Genomic DNA, 21849 nt, shown 5'->3' on the forward strand with positions numbered 1-21849 from the left:
CACAACTGGAAAATATTTGTGTGATGAGCATGGGTGTTTTCCTGTGTCTGTGTGTATTTATACATTATATAAGTATTTAAATGTAGTATATAATTGTATATTAATATTATAATATCAACTATCTTAGCACCCATAACACAAGCTACTCTGTATGCTTACTTTGGGGCTAGATAGTGATGTGTATTGTTTAGGTATATTTATTTATTTATTTATATTTAACTGAAGCCCTGCGGTTTCACTTACCTAGTCGACGTGAGAAAACGGAGATAGAATATAGCCTATGAGACTCACAAATAACGTGGCCTTCTAGTGGCAAAAGAATTTTCAAAATCGGTTCAATAGATGCAGATGTTTCTTTATTTAGAGAAATTTACGTTGGTTGGAATGTTGATGACGCCACACCCCTTTGCTTTGGTGAACACGTGTTCATCATTTTATATGATAGTTATTGTTTCAGATATTATTGCTCTAAGCTCGCCAACTCACTTTGAAATAAAGTGGTTCTAGTGGGTCTAAGTTCCAATTCCCCTCTTCTATAAGCAGAGATATCAGTAAAGATAGATGATGTGTATGGTTATTAATGACTGTTTTTTTTTTCATCTAAGGAAAATCTGCCGAACGCCCGCACTTTCGTTTGACTGCAATGTATTCTATTTCAATGCTTCTCTAAAGTCCAATCTACTCGTATATCTGTACTAAATATCATTAAATTGGTTGAACGGTTTATATTTGGAACAGTCGAAACTACTAGTGCACCAATAGCATTTTTACTTTTGTTTATTTTTCATTAAAAATTAAATTAAGATAATCAAAGTAATTGGATAACTTTATACTACAACTTTACAAGTGAATATAAGTTAAAAAGAAAACATATTTTATTTGTGCCTTTGTAGTAAGTATCTTATTTTTTTCATTAACCAGACAGAAATGGAAATAAATAACATTCCACTGACTAGGAGATAAACAAAACAATTAAAGGTGACTTTCCTATAGTGTCCGTGGACGGAGAAAAGGACCTTATCTTAGAATTAATGGCAAAAACATTCTGTAATTAACTTTTGCTCGTGAAGGTGAGGCATCTTAATATATTTTAAATTAAAACAATAAAAGGATGGAACATTCAATTTTGTTTCATTGTTAATAAACTTGCCGACTTTATTGAAACACCTACACCCTATACTACAGTCGTTCTTGATGAATACTGTTTACCAACAAAGAAATTAGAAATGGAGGTAGAAAACGCATGTCATTTAATAACTTATTTATTTTAAATTATGTATGGTTTTGTTATAAAATGTTATATAAAATATATTAACCATATCTAATTGTTTTAAGCTTATTACTCAAATTAAATTTCATAAATTAAAAAAAAATCAGTTTTAATTATTATTAGGAGTCAAATGACTTGTGATTTATACATTTTTAATTCTTTTTATTAGTAAACAGTTCTTATCAAGAAAAATATAGAGTGTAACCACTTTAAACCTTTTAAGCCATGTTTGCTTTGGCGCGTACAGCTTTGACAATAGTTCGGAATCAAATTGTGAGAGGCCTTAATTATTTTGTTAAAAGCACATAACATAAAGCGCATTAGCTAGGCTTTTACTACCGTTATAAAAGGAAAAAAGACAATTTTTCATATATTAACGGGCCCAAATTTAATGAATGAACCGTTACAATGTCTAATTAGTATCATTTAATAAATAATAATATCAGTTTTAGACTGATTTAATTTAAGTTTTATTGAAAGTCGCATAATCAAGATATGGGCAATTATTTAAAAACACAGTACACTTCCAAAAAAATTAGCAACTATCAATTTTAAATATTGGCCCAAAAATGGTCGGTCTCCTTTATGTCTTGATATAAAGTTACGACATTCCCAGATTAGTCATTAAACCTAACTTAATTAAACCTAACTTTTCTCAAACTCTGTCACTCAAATGGTATTTAAACTGTGACTTGATTTAAATCGCCTTTACATTTCCCTTCTCAATGTCCCTTCTCACCAAACCACCTTTCACAATTACAAAGTGTTGCCTTTGAAATACTTTCTACATCTTAAATTATGGGCGAAAACTTGATTGTAACGTTCTAATTTTGCGGAGAATTTCTGGAAACCTTAAGTTTCTGAGTGACTTGATCTAAATAAATTAGGCAAATACCTGTTAAAGGCGACACCATCGCGTCATGATTACACGATTTACATAAAACATGTTTTATTTATGCTATAGTGCAAACCTTTACTGTATTGATAATGTAGATGCTTCTATGTAAAAAGTGCATTTGTATGAGAATAGTTTGAAACAATTTACACCACTTGTGTGATGACCCAGTTAGTTTAGCTTAACTAACGCTTTGAAAATGAAGGATCTTTTTGCTATGGTATGTAGAATTACTATAACATTAACAAATATTGGACTAAAATAATAAATATAATGTTTTCAGTTGCTATTTGGAATATTTAAAGCGAAAAAATACAATATTCCGAAGTTCAAAAGTCTACAGAACCAACCGTAGCTAAGTGGATACTCCTAAGAATTAAATTGAAATGTTGAAGTTGGGCAGAGCACTTGTAAACTGGGAAATGCAAAGAATAATATTATTATTTGAAATTGAAAAGGTGATTCGAAGTAAACCATCATAATTTATAATAACACGAATCAATTATGTACTCGTAATCATCGTATGGGTACAAGCAGGACGAAATTAAATTTTCCTCAAGGTTAACTTTATTTCTTTGGGGACCAACCCGTCCTGACGATGTTTGCTCGCAAATAAGGCAGTTCCAAATTGCTTGACGCTCAGTTGGAACCAATATTTGCCTTAAGTGTTAAAAGTTCAAAAAGGTTAATGTTCTAAGCAACGAGAATCTTGAATCTGTTTAATATTTACGTTAATTCTTATAAAACTTAAATGAATTTTATACTCTTGAGTATAAAATTGTAAATCTTGTAAGTAACTAACTATTCTATCTCAGCATACTGTTTAAATATTAATTTGTATATTGCTTCATTTTCTTTACTATTTAAATTTTCAATGTCTAATATTTGTTTTTATTAATTCCTATTTTTTATGTGTTAATTAATAGTTGTGTTTCGTTATCAACCCATATTCGTCGAGGTTCCTCTCAGAGTGAGAGGGGTTAAGCCAATAGTCCACCACGCTGGCACAATGTGGATTAGCAGACTTCACACACGCAGAGAATTAAGAAAATTCTCTGGTATGCAGGTTTCCTCACAATGTTTTCCTTCACCGTTTGAAACACGTGATATTCTTAAAAATGCACATAACTGAAAAGTTGGAGGTGCATGCCCCGGACCGGAGGCAGAAGTCATCCACTGAGCTATCACGGCTCTAGTAGTGGTTAACTAATGATTATCTTTATCACAAAATATATTTATAGTTTAGGAGTACATCAACAGTAGTTTACATTGAATGAATCAAGCTAAGTTCGATCACAGAAATCCTTCAGTCTTTAATACAAAAACAAACTGAAGTATCGTTCTAATGTTATCTACAAGAAAGTCTAGTGTTGATGTAACAAGGAAAGTTTCCATGGGCAGTTTTATTTTCTTAGATTACTACTTACGTCTGCCGAAAAGACAAAATCACCACAATTTGTCTAGTGAGGCCGTATCTTTGTTATCTTTCCTCCACTTAAGGGCAAATCACATGTTTTATTCGTGCAATCGTCCTTGATTGTGGTAAAAATTATTTGTAAATTAATCAAGTTATTTTATCTAGGTAGGCATATAAACAAAATACGACTAAAATAAAAGAATCAGGAACTACAGATATATACAAAATAAACGTAATTTTATGGAGTTAACAACAATTTTAAGTTTGTTGTGAACAGTATGATTCCGATAACTAAATATTTTTTAACCTTAACTTTATAAACTACCTTATGAAATGTAAAGTTTACAACCTATCGATATTTCGTACTGAAAGATGGCTTGACGAACAAAGGTCAAATTATTGATTGTTCTTAGATAACATGCGTTCTATAGAAAGAGCTCGTATAACCAAAAACGAAAAAAAATCTCATGGCTACTGTCTATCTATTATACACTGGAATAACAATCAATTACCGTAAGTAGGCACATTAACAACAAAGTACGACTAAAATGAAGGAATCGGACACTATAAATAAAATAAACATAATTCTATGGAATGAACAAATATTTTAAGTTTGTTGTGAAAAGTATGATTCATAGGCCCGAGAACTAAATATTTTATTTATAACCTTAACTTTATAAACTACCTTATGAAATGTAAAGTTTACAACCTCAAGAACGATGTTTTTGACTGTTTTTAGCTAGCATGCGTTCTATTCTATAGAAAGAGCGTGTACCTATAACCAAAAACAAAAAATCGCTCAGGGCTACTATCTATCTATTATCAATTACAGTCTAACTATTAGAAATTGCAATATATTCAATACGACACATATATTTCCAGATAATCGAGTGAAATTAATTCGACGTACGTTAGAATAATGTGAATCAAAATAATAAATCAATTAATTGTCATCTCGTATCACATCCAATGCGAATAATTCCAAAATTTGCACACGAAGCGGCGTAACCGAGGTATTTTGAATTTACGACCATGTAGTTGTTACTAGTTTCGCAATAACACCGAGAGAACATTGCATTCCAGCTACAGATTAGCCGCGTCGAGTTTGTCTCTTCAGATTTGATTGTCTCTATTGTTTCACGTTATACGGCGTTACTGATGACAAGGAATATGTTTTATGACCCGCATGCTTTCACTCGTGTCGTAAAATATTGTTTTCTATTGTGTGAGTAGCCCTTTTGTATGTGTACAGGTTAAGTACTGATATTAAAAATGATTTACTCATCATCTTTCATCAACCCGGCGGGGCAAAATGCATCCAATTTCCTCGGCCTACTGGCCTATAGGCCCAGATTCTTCGGCTATATGCCAACACAAAGACCCCGACCGTTTTTACGGCGGGCGACAGACACTACGTCAGAGAGGACACTCCTCAAAGTCGTTTCCACGACACCCCGACGTGTATATGTGAAGAGTTAGAGAGGCATCTTTCATCATTGTCAGCCAATGGTCTCGAGCCGCCAGCATCCAGCGACTCTCTGCGAACAACACCGCGCCTTCCGTTGCGGGGTCGCCATTCCAGCACTTTGGGACCCCAATCTCCTTCGGCTCTTCGAATTATGTGGCCTGTCCATTGCCACTGCAGCTTCGCGACTCACTGCGCTAAATCAGTGACTTTGATCCATCTGCGGGTCTCCCCATTTCTGATTCGATCACGCAGAGCAACTCCAAGCATAACTAGTTCCATCGCCCGCTGAGCGTTTTTGAGCTTTCTAATACTCGTTGTTAGCGACCAGTGGGTACGGAACATAGTTAGCGAGTAATTTTTAGAGTAGTATAGCACTGTTTCCTTGCAATAAACCAGTAAAGTACTAACTAGAAGCCTAGAGATTTAGAGCCTCGATAGCTCAACGGTAAGAGCGGTCAGACTCATCACCGAGGGGTGGTGGTTCGATCCCCGCCCCGTTGGTCTATTGTCGTACCCACTCCTAATACAGTATTTCCCGGCTAGTTGGAGGGGAATGGGAATATTAGTCATATTTAAAAGATATGGCAAATATTCTTTAAAAAAAAAAGTACTTACTTACTTACTTTACGAGTATTTGAGCTCTATAAATTTCTATTTTCTTTTAATTGTCGAATTTCTCGAAAAAACAAAACATCACCAAGTGGAACTTTTTTTTAAGAAAATTTATGTATGTCAATTAAGAAATAATAAGTACTTGTAAGAATAAACAACTTTCAACTCTAAATCAATGCAATTAAGTTATTTTATCAAACACTGAAGAATAACATATTACTAATAAGGTCTATACTTAACAGGCTCTCGTTTCATAATCCTGATATCCTTAATTAATGAGATTCTGTGATCTGCACATTTAACTTAAAATACTCCACGCATGGTTTCATTTAAATTAGCATTTCAACACCATGCAGAAAGTCCTACTTCATTAAAATTAGTATTTCCATTTAATTGAGTATATCCGCTGATGCATGAGAAATAATCTCGTTTGTGAAAACTTATTCAACTATGATATTAGATAACCATGTCAATACAAGAATTTAAATAATATATTTCTATAAATGATCAAATCTCTAACCTACCTTTTACGTACTAAGATCTTAATATCACTCAGAGTAATAAATAGCATAAACAAACGATATAAAAATATAATTAGGGCTAAACATATCTACTCAATAATATTCCGATATTCACAGCTCACAGCTCCACTTGAGTGGAGTTTATATTTTTTTGAAAAAATGTACGTCCACTATAAAACATGAAGTTATTCAATACTACGTCAATGAGCTATCTTAGATCTTTGGGCATTGATAGTCAAGCCTATTTATCATAACAAGGATAAAGTCTATCGCCAAATTCTATCCAAATCTATAGATTCGATGAATAAGTTAATGCATACTATAATTAAGGACAAACTTAAATTATCTAGACCATGATATCATTAAGGTTAAGAATAAGGCTAAAAGTTGTCTATGTCTATTGTCTAGTTTTAGAAAAATCTTTTATAGAAATTAACTGCCACGTTGTTCGTAATACCCCTATGCACATGAATATGAGATAATAAACACGAAATGTGTGTAATATATACGTGGCAGCATGAGGAACACCGGTCACGTTGATCATTTGTTGAGCAAACAGGAAATAAAGCAGCGCACAACTTCTGTGCACCGGCACAACTCGGACTTTATACTGAAATTCAGTGGTTATTTGGCTTTGAGTTGATACAAGATCCGTTTAGCCTTATACTTCGCTTATTAAGCCAAGAAATGAATCTAAAAACATAGCTGAAAAATCAGCTTTCAATGCAAATTAAAAAAAAATTGTATACTCCTTAAGTGCTACTGTGCCAAAGATAAATACAGACAGACAGCTTTAAAGTAGTTTTTGTGGTAGAGTTAAAGAAATAAAATGACATTGTTAGTGAAAGCTAAATATAAACCTAAAACAGAAAATGTTATAAATTTAATGTACAATGCATCTTATACTTTATCAGATTTTTATTTTACCTCGTAGTCGTTGTTACAATAAATGTAAAGCATCCTTTGTTTTAGCGGAAAAAAGAGAAACAGATATAAAACATAAAAGAAATCAACGTCAGCACATAGAAGGAATACGGAATCGAGTTAACAAGGCGCAAAACAAAATCACATTAGAGCAAGCAAAATGTTTTGTTGAAATAAACAGAATTTCTACAGTAACTACACCATGCCATGTTTTAAGAGTTCATTGTTATTTGCATGTGAAAAGTGTTTGCATTTCATTCGTAAGCTCATCTTTTTTATATTGAGAAAGAATACAATATGGAACTTAAGCTTATACTAATAACTATACAATCATGCCCACGTGGAATGGTGGCAAGAATACTGGCTGCATTTCCGCTCTGGTCAGCCAGGCTGATCCTTTGTGGAAAAAACCCTCCTGTCACCAGTCGAGGCAACTTGCACTCCGACTCCATGGCCCAAGGGTCTCCACTGCAAAAGGTACAAATGTATAACTCTCAGTCAGAAAGGCATGCCTGTGACACTTACCGGTTTCAGCTTTTTCTGTCGTTCATCTATGAGAGTTCACGTTGAAATCATTATCGTACAATGATCATAAATTAGGAACCTTATCAAATTCTGCTTAAATATAAACCGTAGCCCAAACATATTAAACATACTCACTCTGATTATGTGAGTATGTTCCCAATTCATTTGGATAAGCCATGTTACTCGGCTGGTAATGCTCCGATATCGTTTACCAATTTCGAATTTTCCCTTCAATAAGCAGATATTACTGTTTGATGATATAGGATGCGTACTGTTAGACTTGAGCACTTGTTTATTTATTTAAATATAAACAAGTAATACTTCAAATGTATATTTGAAATTCTCACGAAATATAATCATTGAGATAATACTCGTATTTAACTCGCAAACTAAAAGATATCGAACGAGTAATGCGATACGAATGCTAACGAAAGAAACGATTTGGTAGCAACAAAGTATTTTAATGATATATTGCTGATAGATACTAATGAACGACATAGAGGTGTAATGAATCTAGAAAAAAACAGTATGTATCTTTATTATACAACACAGTAATTTTATAGGTACACCTGAAACGCGAATCGGTTACAATAAATATTGAGCTTTTAACCCATGCTGTTTTAAATGATGTGTTAAATCATACATTAGCCCGTCGTGAAGGGTGTCCGCATTGAATCGTTAAAAAAATAAAAACAAATCGAACGAACGTGTTTGTTTTTTTTTTTGTTTACGACTGAATCGTCGTTTTCGTGAGTTATTATTGCTGAAAATTCTAATGAAATTCGTCCTTTATTGTAGAAATCCATGACTTTATTTCAAAGTTTTTCTAAGTTTTGCAAAAATTGCAGTTTCAAACAGTAGTTCATGCAAAAAAGGACAATTGTAGAATGTCACACATGTCCTGTTTAACACATCCATTTCTTTTTTTCTCCTCTTGTGTACTTTCATCTCTCAAATCTTTATTGAAACCATAATTCGAATATGAGTTTATTCAATATATATTATATTATTATATATATTTCATATAAATAAATCTAATTTTGATTGGAAAACTTGTGTGTAAAGAAATAGAAGGTACCTGGATCGTAATCCAGAAAAGCACGCTCTATTCTAGACTGGGGAAGAATTTGTAAAATAACTTACAAAATACATATCTATAGTACGAAAATAGAGGAATAGGTAAGATACCTCTATTTTCATACTATAACTAAACTAAATAAAATTAGTTTTGTTTTCATACATTTGCCGTCGCGTCGTTAGGAATTTGTACCAAAAAATTCAGGGTATTTTTTTTTCCAGCTTCACAAGCGGAAAGCCATGTTGGTTTAAAAAATTGAACTCCAATAGTTGTAGCATTTCCACGTTGTAAACTTTTTAATGGGAGTTAGTTGATGTTATCTTTATTGAATCATCCATTCTAACAAATTGAATTACGACATCGATTACCCTACTGAATAATAAAGGTAAAATAGTAAAACTGCAATTTTATAATATTTTGTTAATATTTTGTTAAATTATAATATTTTGTTGTCCATCTATATTTCCGTATGATCGATTATGAATGAATAATCGATATGAAGACTATCACCGGTTCGTAAGGCAATAAACTTAACAAATGTTCTTTTAAAAAATCATATTTTTTTATAATTTACAAATTGCTAAAATCCATACAATAACTACTTCCTATGTGAGATGATATAAATGACTACTAGTTCAACGTACTACTATAAAAAATATATAAAAACGATAGTATACGACAATGTTTATTCATGGCGCTGTTAAAGGAATTCTAATTAATTATTGCGTCAAAGTGACCGCAGTGATATAACTTGAAACGCGGTGTTGTGGTTTGATACATAGATAGGAAAAGGTTTTCCATTGGCAACGCTGTATCCAAATACATGAATGTTAGTACACCAATACAGCTGTTTTGTTAATGCAAAATGCTCTGAATAGAGAATTTAATTATTTAAGAGAGTAAGCTTAATAAAAATAGACATGTGAAAAAAGATTAGGTTTGGGTTTACTCTTCTATAACAAGATTCGCAAGACTGTGATGGACCTGCCAATGCATAGATTTAAGCAATGTGTTAAAAACATTTGCTTAGTCGAGGTTACTGCACCATTGATGAGTTCCTTAATGATAAAGATGCTTGGAGGCCGTTGGATCAGCTTCCACCTTCACACAGAAAGTAAAACTATAAGAAATTGTAATGTTGTCATCAATTGTAAATTATATTATTATTGTATGTTTTTTTTTAAAAGAGCAACTGTTGAGTTTCTTGCCGGTTTCTTCTCAGCAGAATCTGCCTTCCGAACCGGTGGTAGAATCTTTACAAATAATCAACTGCGAATCAAAACTGCTTGTAAACTGAGCCCACTTGAAATAAATGAAATTTGAATTTAGATTTAAATACATGTAAATAGTATTTTAGTATCGTGTAAATAACTATAAGTGAAAAATCACAAACGGACACTTAAATTGTATTTACATATATTGATGATTAGGGGTTATTATTATTAGGACACACTGTCTGAAACGGGAACATGCGTTTAAAGTAAATATTGAAACAAATTAACATACTCGTACTGTTGACATTTTCAATATTTCCTTGTGATTTTCAATTATCTCAAATAAATTATGCATACGAACGTATCCCGCGATGCGAGAGAAATTTACTTCGACTCCGTAGTCTTCAATCTTCTCATTATCAACCATTTGTATTCTGAACAGAATGGGACCTAACTAACTTCAGCGCAAAAGGCCTGACGGTCTCTCTCTCGTGTTTTATAGCCTGTCAAAAGTTAGGAGACAAATCACCGACTGTATTTTTTCTTGTCCTTTCCAAGCCAATGATTTTGGAATAATTCAATCGACCGGCTTGAATTATGTTATCAGCAAAGGCTTGGGTACGTTTAGAATAGAAAGGGTTTTATTTTCGTTTGTCTGACGTTTATTATGTTGTCTTTTTTTATTTTATTGTTTACAAGTTAGCCCTTGACTACAATCTCACCTTGCTAACTTGTTAGGAGGAGGATGAAATCCACACCCCTTTCGGTTTCTACACGACGTCATACCGGAACGCTAAATCGTTTGACGGTACGTCTTTGTCGGTAGGGTGGTAACTAGCCACGGCCAAAACCTCCCACCAGTCAGACCTGGACCAATTAAGAAAACCTCAATTGGTAAAATTAGTGTGGCCCTGACAGACGTTCTCTCTATATGCGCTTTAACAAGCCCGATATTACTAAACCGTTGGCACACGTCCAAATTAAATTGAATTGCATTCATATTATCATAATAATGCAAGTTAAATCCAGGATCATTGACTTTATGATTTCCTACTGTCATTAAAACCACGTAATCGGTTGTATCAAATGATACTCGCAATAAACAACAATGCATATTCAGACAATGTGCAAATTTGATTGAACCGAGCACATAAATCATCAGCGGAATTAAGTATTCTGCATGATGAAAAATAAATGAACTTAATTGATCATCGAATCATTACAACACTGCTCTGTTATGATGAATCATCAGCCAAGTTTGCGCGAATATCGCTGTGTAGGTACGTTTATTATAAAAAGTATTTATTCTGCATGATGAAAAATAAATGAACTTAATTGATCATCGAATCATTACAACACTGCTCTGTTATGATGAATCATCAGCCAAGTTTGCGCGAATATCGCTGTGTCGGTACATTTATTATAAAAAGTAAATATTTTTTTTTTCTTTTATTTATAACTCACTAGCTGATGCCCCGAGGTTTTACCCGCGATAGTAGGCTTGATGATTATTTTTTGTCGTACTTTGATCAAAATTTATTTATTTATTTATTTATTTATTTATTTACTTAATCAATACCCGGGAAGACATTACAGTTGCCCAATTCGTCTTCCCAGGCTATACATACATTAGAATAATACAAACAAAATTACAAACTATAACAAAAATAACATAAAAAAGAAAAAAAAAAAAGAAAGAAAACATTAATAATTTAAATACAAAAAACATTAATCAATAACAATAATGTACTTAACAATTTAACAAAACATAAAAATTAAATTATATACTATTAGGTCAGTCTATTTTAATGACATAACGTTTCATTAAAAAAAGCCTTTTATTCGGACCCTTTTAACGAATGAACACGATTTATACGACACAAAATATTACAGACTTTTAAATATTATATATTTTATACATTTAAAACATTTCGTATATTTCATGCTTCTTTACTCAAATATTACAGACTTTTAAATATTATATATTTTATACATTTAAAACATTTCGTATATTTCATGCTTCTTTACTCACTGTAGGTCCGTTTGCCAATCGACAAAGGCCTCCTTCCTGATCTCTGGCTACGTCTTGGTTTTTCTAGCCACCTGTCTAATATCATCTTTCCATCTTTTTTGTTGCCTTCCTCTGTTCCTTTTGCCTTCCCTTGGATACTATTGTCTTATTATTTTGCTCCACTTGTTCTTACCTCTGATCATGTGTCCCGACCACTTTGATTTTAGCCTTTTACTTTTAGGGTTACATCCTAGGGTATGATTTCTAATATGGTTGTTTATTCTATCTGTATTTTTTACTCCTAACGTTTTATAATTCACTATTAAAAATCAAATTCGTTCGTGGCCTTGTTAGAAAGTGTATGATCCCCAACCCTTTAACTCTGTGAAAGTTTGTTTTTCTTTCGAACTTACTTTATACTTGATAACGTTAAAGATCTCTGCGTTAAGCTTTGTTCAAGTGTGTTTTTGTTTACTTAACAACTACGCTAATGAAGTTTCTTTTTGATGTTTTTCTTTGCACAACAGTATGTTAAAAGAACTTCTTATGAATATCCATATACGGCTCAGTTCTATTGAGAACTTTTATTTTATAAAATTCACTAAAAAATGTAAATAGAATTTATGATGGCATCATAGATGGTACCATCATGAGAGTATTTTAAATTTTTTTTTTTTGGAATTAAAAAAAAATAGTTTTCAAGTTGTTTAGTGATCATATTCTATTTAACCGACTTCATTACACGATGCATAAGATGTGGATCTGTGGACACATTCCTTTAGTCAATAACATCTTTACCGAATACCCTATTCTGGTAAACTTTCTAGTGTAAGACTTATAATTATATTAGGCTATTCCCAATGGTATCGTATTAAAAACTTAAAGACATCCCTTAACGTGAATGCATTAAAAAGTTTCGCAAGCCGAAGTTTCGCACACCAGTGTGGTTGTCTTAATGTCGCCATCAAAGAGAAAATAAACATGTGTCCCCTGAGATTTCCTCTGAAAAACTTCAATAAACAGTAACTTCTTAACGTGCAAACTTCGAAACGTATTTTCCAAAAGCGTATACTAATGCTTTTTATGCCAGTTTCGTGGGATACGACTTTTTTTTTAATTTACGTGCACCCGTGACCGCGATTGTGGTAGGTAATTTAATTTGCAAAATGAAGCTATTTTGCAAATCAAATTGGATTGGTGTTTTTCCGTACTTGGTTTTAATGTTTAACAAAAAGGTACGCGCGAAAAACCAGCCAATGAAAAATAAATGAATGTTTTTAAAGTTAATCTTGTCCCTTAATTCAGTGTAACTACTTTTTTGGGCAAAGTTCGGCGCTTCCATAGTTTAATAATTTCATTAATATTACCTACTTTTTTTTTTATAAATTTGTAATAGAATTCTTGATCATGGCCGGCTTTTTTTGAACTAATAAAAAGCGAATCACGGCAGGATTGCTCGTCAAAAATTAAAGAACATAAATTGAACTGAGCAACATAATAATATTTAAATGGTCATGTCTACTAAAACATTATGATGATGATGATGATGCCTCAAAGCCGATTTCGGCTACAGCAACGCTTCAGACTCCTCAAATCAGGGTAAGGAACTCGGATGTATAGTTCTCTGGTGTGCTTTCCAGTGACTAATGTACCCTATTTTGGCCTTAAAAGTGCGACTACATAGGGCACAGGTTAGCACACCATCACAGTAATTGTATGGAATTGCGGCAGGTGGACGAAGCTTAAGATCATCTCGCTGCCGATCTAAGTCGAGTCGACGTTGCTGTTCAACTAACTAAAACATTATATATAGTATATTAGTAAAGTAAAACGAAGTACAACTAAAAATATTAACGTTACATAAACATATCGAAACGTTGAGTATGTTTCATCTATTGGCGTATGAAGGAAGATAAATCTTCAAGATATATATTTGGGATTTCCTCAAGTAAACTAACTCCACTGTCTGAAGCTATTGATGGCATATAATAAATTTTCTTAATAAGGAAGAAATCGTAAATGTTTCCAATAACAATATCCCTTCCAAAAACAAGTAGTAGGTATCAGTATAGGCTTCTTTGATATTACAATTGTATTACACTAGAAGCTTCTATCTTCACACACTTTTTGCAGTCAATTACCTAGTTATCAATTCTTCTGAAAGCCCTTTAGCGAAAAAAAAGAAAATGGTATTTGCTTCTGGTAAGAAAGAAAGAAAAGAAAATAAGTTTATACCTTTTTAGTGTCACGAACAGTACAGAGTATGGCAGTCCGTGGAACCAAACGGAGGGGGCTTGGGTGTCAAGCTCAACCTATGACATCCATTGCAAAAAGGCAATTTCCATCGCTGATTTGGTATTGCTGTTAGAGATTGCTTCAAACCCTTGCTGAATTTCATAAGAGCTAGGAGGCATTTGTACGATGAAACAAACACGAGTTTTTATTAACACTGAACAAAGTCATGCTCTCTGTAATTATGTAGATGTATTGTAGACACCGCGCCACTGAAAGATTTTTTTCAATTTCGACCAGTAGTTTCTGAGCTTAACGCGTTCAAACAAACAAACAACGACGACATTTATTATAGGTAGGTAAGTACCCTAATACTAATAAGTATGACATTAGCGCCGCGTCTACGGGACTTATTACGTGGCGCGGAGTATATTGCACGATGTAACAACGACTATGTATGTAAATGTACATTCTCATGTAGGTAGGTACCCTAATACTAATAAGTATATCATTTTCATAAAGAATGAGTTTACATTTTTGTCTGTTATCATTATTACGTTATACATCCACTCGCATGAGATTTATTGCAAAAAAAGGGAAAGGTATAAATGGAAGGCCCTCTCCGTATTTCTTATGCCCGTACTTATCTCTCCTAAACTGCCCTAAATTTATTGCAACTATTTTTACGCTTAATAAAACATTATATACTACCGACATTGTTTGTTCAATTAATTAGCTTACATCAGTTATTTTTACGAACTATGTCTAGATTCTGATTTGTCTTTTGACTCTTCTTGAAAATTAACATTTTTTATGTAAGTTAAATGTCAAAATTAGAAAATATTTGAAGCGCTGGTGCCTTAAATACCTAACTCTTTACTAGGATCTTTTTTTTCACCTCAGCTGTTCGGACTATTTACCTACCTGTACCTTTCTGAAGTCATTAAAACTTAATAATTCTAATAGTTTTTTTGTAATCTTTTAAAATTAATAATAAAACGTTGTAACCCTAGTTCTGAAATTTTAAAGTTCTCACTTGTGGCTGTCTTTCTGAAATAATACTTATATGATAATATTAGTACTTTTATTTAACCGTACTTAAGCCAATGATTGTCTAAAATTGCGATTTAATTTGTGGAACCTTGAATAGGATCCATTTTTTCAATCCACCTATTCTGACTGTTTATTCTTTGTGAAGTCTGATAATTCTGATATTTTAATTTTTTGGTATCGTTGTGACATTTGATATTATTTTTTATATCATAATACTTAAGGCAACGATTTGTGCATGTTTTATAAACAAATAAATGAAATCTAAGAAACAGGGTTAATGTCTAGGGGCGCGGCAGAACCTCCACCAAGTCGAGCAAAAAAGGGGCACGCATCATACTTTTTTATATAACTTCGTTGTGAATTATTATTGCAAAAATTATTCCATCGCATGAAAACAGAATGTCTCACTAGTAATTGATACTATATTCAATAAGATTGTTTAGAGCGATTGCCAAGTCAATCTAACTTATTTTAAATACAAAAGATTTTTAATATTGATATGGCCACTAAGACGTTGTTATGTTACAAAATTACGTAATAACTTGAGATAGGAGGTTCCTTTAAGTGTGTATTGAATAAAATAACCATATTGGGTATTACATGGATCTTTTTACGGCAGAACAACTGAGTTGCGAGAATTGGTATAATTTTACAAGTTTTGTTTTTGATGGCATTAGGTATTCACCCATCACAATATTCACATTGCTGTTTTATATCCGTCAGACTTACTTACGTCAGCCTAATAATATATTCACGTAACAATATTACGTCGACCGTATATTATTATGGGCTCGTGTTCCGGTGTTATCTGAGACATCAAAGGGAAGCAACCCTGTTATGTGGCACGTTTTCCTGTTACTCCCTATGATTTTTTGCAACTCTTAGGAGAGGCTATTTTAGATGTAATCATATTTATGGTCATTAATAACGCAAGACCATAGAATTTGGAACTCTCTCTGACGGCCACCATGGCGCAGTGGTATGCGCAGAGGACTTACAAGGCGGAGGCCCTGGGTTCGGCTGGGCCGATTGAGGTTTTCTTAATTGGTCCAGATATGGCTGGTGGGAGGCTTCCGTCGTGGCTAGTTACCAGGGTGGTAAGTATGGATTAAATAAAGTACTTGGTATTACATGGATCTCACAACTTTATTTACCAGGGTGGTAACTAGCCACGGCGGACGACACGTACCGCCAAGTGATTTAGCATTAGGGTTAACTTAAGGAACCTATTAAATATACACTTACAACTAACCACTAAGGATTAAATTTTCTCATTTTCGATAAGTTCTTAATTACTTTCTCGCCAGACTTGGCTGCCGCAATGAATTATTTTTGCTACGAATTCCAGAAAATTGAAAAGTCACCGGACAGTTGTCACGTACACTCACTTTCTTTCCTTTCTGGGTTATTACTACGCTTTTATAATTATTTTTCTTTTGTATGGAATTTGAAAGAAGGGCTTGCTTTACTGCCTTTATATATAATTAGACTGACATTCCAGACAATTTATAGGAATGCAAGTTTTTATATTTGTAAAAGCTGTATTAGATTTAGACAAAGAGAACCATGGTATCTATTTTTGAATACTGCCTAATAGTTGATGGAACAAGCAAATGGACAACCTGCCTTAAAATTGTGTATATCTCGGTGAAAGATTCAATACATAAAGTAGTTATCGTTTTTCGTTTTTGTGATCATCAAAAATTGTTTATTGGCACGTTATAACAACGTTATCTATAATATAAAAATGAATCCCAAAATACGTTGGTAGGCACATAACTCAACAACGCCTGGACCAATTTGGCCATTTCTTTTTTAAAATGTTCGTTGAAGTTCGAGAAAAAATCGAATAATTGCCGGAAAAACCATAAAAATAGCCCTTTTCTTTTTCCCATACAAATGTTTTCTAACTAAAACGTAGACTAAGGTCTGACCCGTGTCTGAAGAGTCGTGCTCAACAGTGAGCCGAATATGGATTGTTAATGATGAAAGTATCTTCATAAGATATATCATCATATCAGCCGATGGACGTCCACTGCAGGACATAGGCCTTTTGTAGAGACTTCCAAACATCACGATACTGAGCCACCTGCATCCAGCGAATCCCTGCGACTCGCTTGATGTCGTCAGTCCACCTGGTGGGGGGGTCGACCAACACTGCGTTTACTAATGCGGGGATAGCACTTAGATAGATTTAGTCCCATGCAAATACTCCTAAGATAAAACGCCAGCTAAATAGAGTACGTTGAAGTACAGAGCGCTGTGGCGCGTTTATTGTAGGACCTCGCTGAGCGAGGCGCCTCGAGTATGCACTCTACAGTCTAGTTGCGAGTTCGGTTCGGGAACACGAATTGTCCATATCGCGTTCAGGAATTCCGAATCGTGTACACGGCTGACTGGTCACACACTTATGTTGTATGCAACGCGCTACTGTGTTACACTAGCTAATGACCGCGAGTTCGTCCGCCATGCCTTGCTCTACTAATGTGTGAATAGTTTTCTTTTTTTTAAGTAAGGTAATTTTCTAGGTAAGCACGCTTCAAGTTAGACCGCATTAAGCGCGAGCCTATCATAAAAAAAATATCTCATTAGCTATATTTTTTTTATATATATTTATACTGACAAAATGGCTCTATATTATCGTCGTTATCAACCCATGTTCGGCTCACTGCTGAGCTCGATTCTCCTCTCAGAATGAGAGGTGTTAGGCCAATAGTCCACCACGCTGGCCCAATGCGGATTGGCAGACTTCACATCACGCAGAGAACTAAGAAATTCTCTGGTGTGCAGGTTTCCTCACGATGTTTTCCTTCACCGTTTGAGACTCGTGATATTTAATTTCATAAAATGCACAAAACTGAAAAGTTGGAGGTGCATACCCCGGACTGGATTCGAACCCACACCCTCTGGAATCGGAGGCAGAGGTCATATCCACTGGGCTATCACGGCTCTATAAAATATGCTATATGCTATATGGTAAAATGACTGTACCTATATTATAATATCTAATCTTGATTTGTATAATTTGAATTAGATTACATTATGTACTACTATTTATAAAAGGTTTTCATTAACCTTTGAGTTTTTGAAAGGGTTGATGCTTTTATCAATTCCCCTATTCAAATATAGATTAAAATATGTTGACATCGCCAAATGAATAATAAAATAAATTTGGAACGCGTAAACGCTGGGGTGGAAGCGAGGCGAGCGAGGTGGGCCGTGAAAATATTAGAATTAAGAGTACCAACTTCATTTTTTTTTTTTACAAGTTACCTCTTGACTACAATCTCACCTGACGGTAAGTTATGATGCAATCTAAGACGGAAGCGGACTAACTTGACGTGTAAGAATTTTTTAATTGCACTATGTGATTTCATTGTGAAAACGTGTAACAAGCCCACTTTCCCTAATAAAAACACACAAAAAAGAAGATAGCTTTATTTATAGTATCGTGTTTTAGTTTTGAACTTGGTGTACGTAGAGAAAGTTGTTGTCGAAGAACTACTCTTAGTCCGGCATTTAAGAGTTTCTATTGTAATTGTAACCTTTACAGAAAGTTCGGAAACACTTTGTTTACCTTTTAACCAAGCATTCGGGTTGGTGAACCAAAAGTTCTTCAAACTTTAATTACGTCGTTGTATAGGTACACGATGGGCTATAATTAGAATATACGAGTATTTTATTTTGCTAGAGTTTAAATTTTTAAATTTGGTTACTGATATAAGCTTATAATGTCCACTAGCTGGACAGAGGACATCAAACGGGTAGCAGGGAGCCGCTGGATCTCGCGGCTCGAGACCGTTTTATTTGGAAGTCCATGCAAGAGTGCAAGAGAATGTTCAGCAGTGGACGGCCATCGGCTGTTAATGATGATGATGATGATGATGATAAGCTTAAAATTGCGATGGAGCAATAAAAAAAAGTTACATTACCCGGATAGCCAATTTAATATTGTTGTCTGATTTTCGTGCGGCCATACTGGCTCACGTATACAATATACGATATCTCAAAGTCAGTACCTGAGACGCCTTCTTATTAGTCTAGTGGCTAGCCTGTCTGGTTTCGGATCATTGGAGTTCCGTGGTGGGTCTAAGCTCCATATCTTCCTTACAAAAAGGAGGGAGGCCTAGTAGACTATGCGCGATGGATTAACAAGACGGAGGTTCTGGGCTCGATAACCGGCTAGGCCGGTTGAGGTTTTCTTAATTGGTCCAGGTCTGGCTGGTGGCTACTACCCTTTCGGCGTTTCGGTACGATGTCGTGCAGAACCCAAAAGGGGTGTGTATTTTCATACTTCTCCTAACAAGTTAGCCCGCTTCCATCTTTAGATTGCATCATCACTTTCCATTAGATGAGATCGTAGTGAAGGGAAACTTGTAATAGAATAAAGTTAAAAAAAATAACTCTTTAATTAGGCCGATAATGATTACCTTAGATGCTATGATGCGGTAGCCTATGATCTCCAAACCACCACACCTAAATTGACCGCGTTACGAATAACAATAGCACAGAAATCCTATCGAGTTAGCGATGGCTTACGCAACAAAAGCTATATTTGAACGGGGATATATTTGTAACAAATAGGAAGATATATGGAAAGGAATACAGTGTGACGTCAGGCCTAAAAAGGGACACAGGGGGTGATATACGATCACTTTCAACGAACATATTGCCACTAACGGCAGCTGGTATATCAAAATATGTTAGTGATTCAGATGTATCATTGTGATTGATGTTACAATAGCTTTCCATTCACAGTAATAGTCGATTTTCTCGTATAGGTATATCAGTATTGATGTTTTTGCATTACACAAAATAAGCTGTCTCTTATTAACCTATATACTTACGAGTACTATTAGAGAGTAAATTGATCCCACTTCTGAAATGCGGGCGGCTAATTTTGTTTTGAATTCCAACTTTTAAGTAGTGATTATTATAAAACGTTTTTGATAGACAAGTTTGGTTATCCTTTTTGTATTTGACTGTAAATTAGGTATCTGAAACTAATATTATAGTTGTGAATGTAAGTTTAATATATGAATTAACGATGTTATTGTCTAAGATAACATGTCCAAGCGACACTGAAATAGTTATAAATGAATAACCTGATTTTGTCAGAAGTGGTCGGCTACTCTCTGAGAAAAGTTTAATAATTAAATATTTCAAGTTATTTTCAGTATAAAGTTGAGTTCGATATATTTAATTATTTATTAATCTCATATTATATTAATAAGTCATAACATGACAACTTTTCCATTTCCGATGCTATATAACATGTGTAATTCGGCCAGCATGGTGGACTAATGCCACTCTTTGGAGACTCGTGCTCAACAGTGAGCCAAGTATGTGTAGTTAATGATGATAATGATGATGATGATGATGATGACCATATGTGTTGTAAGATTAATCCTAACCTTATATTTAGGTTCTTGGAAACTTAATTTCACTCTAGCACTATTCATAATTAACTTTCTTATTCGAATTGCCTTTGCCCCGTAAGCTTTACTCAGAAGAGATTTATTACAGAAAGCCAAGAATATGTGGAAATGGCAGACATATCTGAATTTATAGTAACCCCAACATTCGTATTTTGGCATGTGTGTGTAGTAAGTTTGTGATTACTTAAAGTTACAAGACTGTTTTACAAGAAAAGGTCCCAATCCCTTATTGGTTTTTCGAAGAATTAATAACTAGCAGTCGACAGGAATGGGCTCGCAGAAATCAGAAATTATATACGACTAGTGACTTTTGGTCGTATGTGATTTCTGATTTCATTCCTGTCTTTCTTGGTCATGGCATGTAAACTTATTATTAAGGTGATGATAGACTTGAGCATTCACTTGTTATGAGCATTCGTGCGAATGTTACAGTTCAGAAAAATACGAGAATTATATATTTTAGCGAGCATTCTATCGAGCATTGTGGCAATTTAGAATGGAAACATCGAATAGAGCGTTCGTTAGAATTATCAAGATGTTTGTAGCAATATTCGACTCTATGCTTGGCTCGGCTCGTTGTTCGAGAAATATAAAAACGGCGAATGCTCGATGTTCTGTTATAACTAAATGCATAAGTCTATGAGCACTTGTAGACGAAATAGAATTGAATTCACAAAAATGACCTTAAGACTCTAGTTGAATGTCAGGTAAGTTACTCGTAAGTATTTAAGTTTTCATGCGTTCCAATACTATACTATAATACTAGTTTGATTTAATTTGGTACCTCATGGTTCAAAGCCTTGTTTTATTATGCCTTTCATTGTTTCACTTTAGGTCTTCATTTACTCTATCTTGAATATATAGTTGCGTTGGTATACGAGGCGAATAATTCTGCCTTAATATAAGGCTTTAGTGAAATTCCCACCGGGCTAAACAGGATAATCATAGCAATCCCAGCTTTGTGAAGGAAATCAGATTTTGTGAATTCCAGGCAGCGGTCGGTAAATACACTGTCGGCCTGTACTGTCTCCCTAGAAACCTAGATTATTGGGATTCTCAACTTTAACGTTGCAAAATTTAAATTGAGATTTTGTTTACGTCTTGGTAAGAGTCGTCCTCAGAGAAAAAAAAGAAAAATAGAAAAGATATAAATAATTTAACGCACACAATTCAACAATAAAACACAGAAGG

The 21849-nt window shown here is 34.0% G+C and overlaps 1 protein-coding gene across 3 annotated transcripts in view; it reads left to right on the top strand.

Annotated features, from left to right (window-relative positions):
* The window catches only part of LOC112050133 (peripheral plasma membrane protein CASK), a 387449-nt gene that overhangs the window by 341085 nt on the left and 24515 nt on the right, over positions 1-21849 (top strand). The window lies entirely within an intron of this gene.

This window comes from Bicyclus anynana, chromosome 10, assembly GCF_947172395.1.
Source record: "Bicyclus anynana chromosome 10, ilBicAnyn1.1, whole genome shotgun sequence".
Classification (NCBI taxonomy): domain Eukaryota; kingdom Metazoa; phylum Arthropoda; class Insecta; order Lepidoptera; family Nymphalidae; genus Bicyclus; species Bicyclus anynana.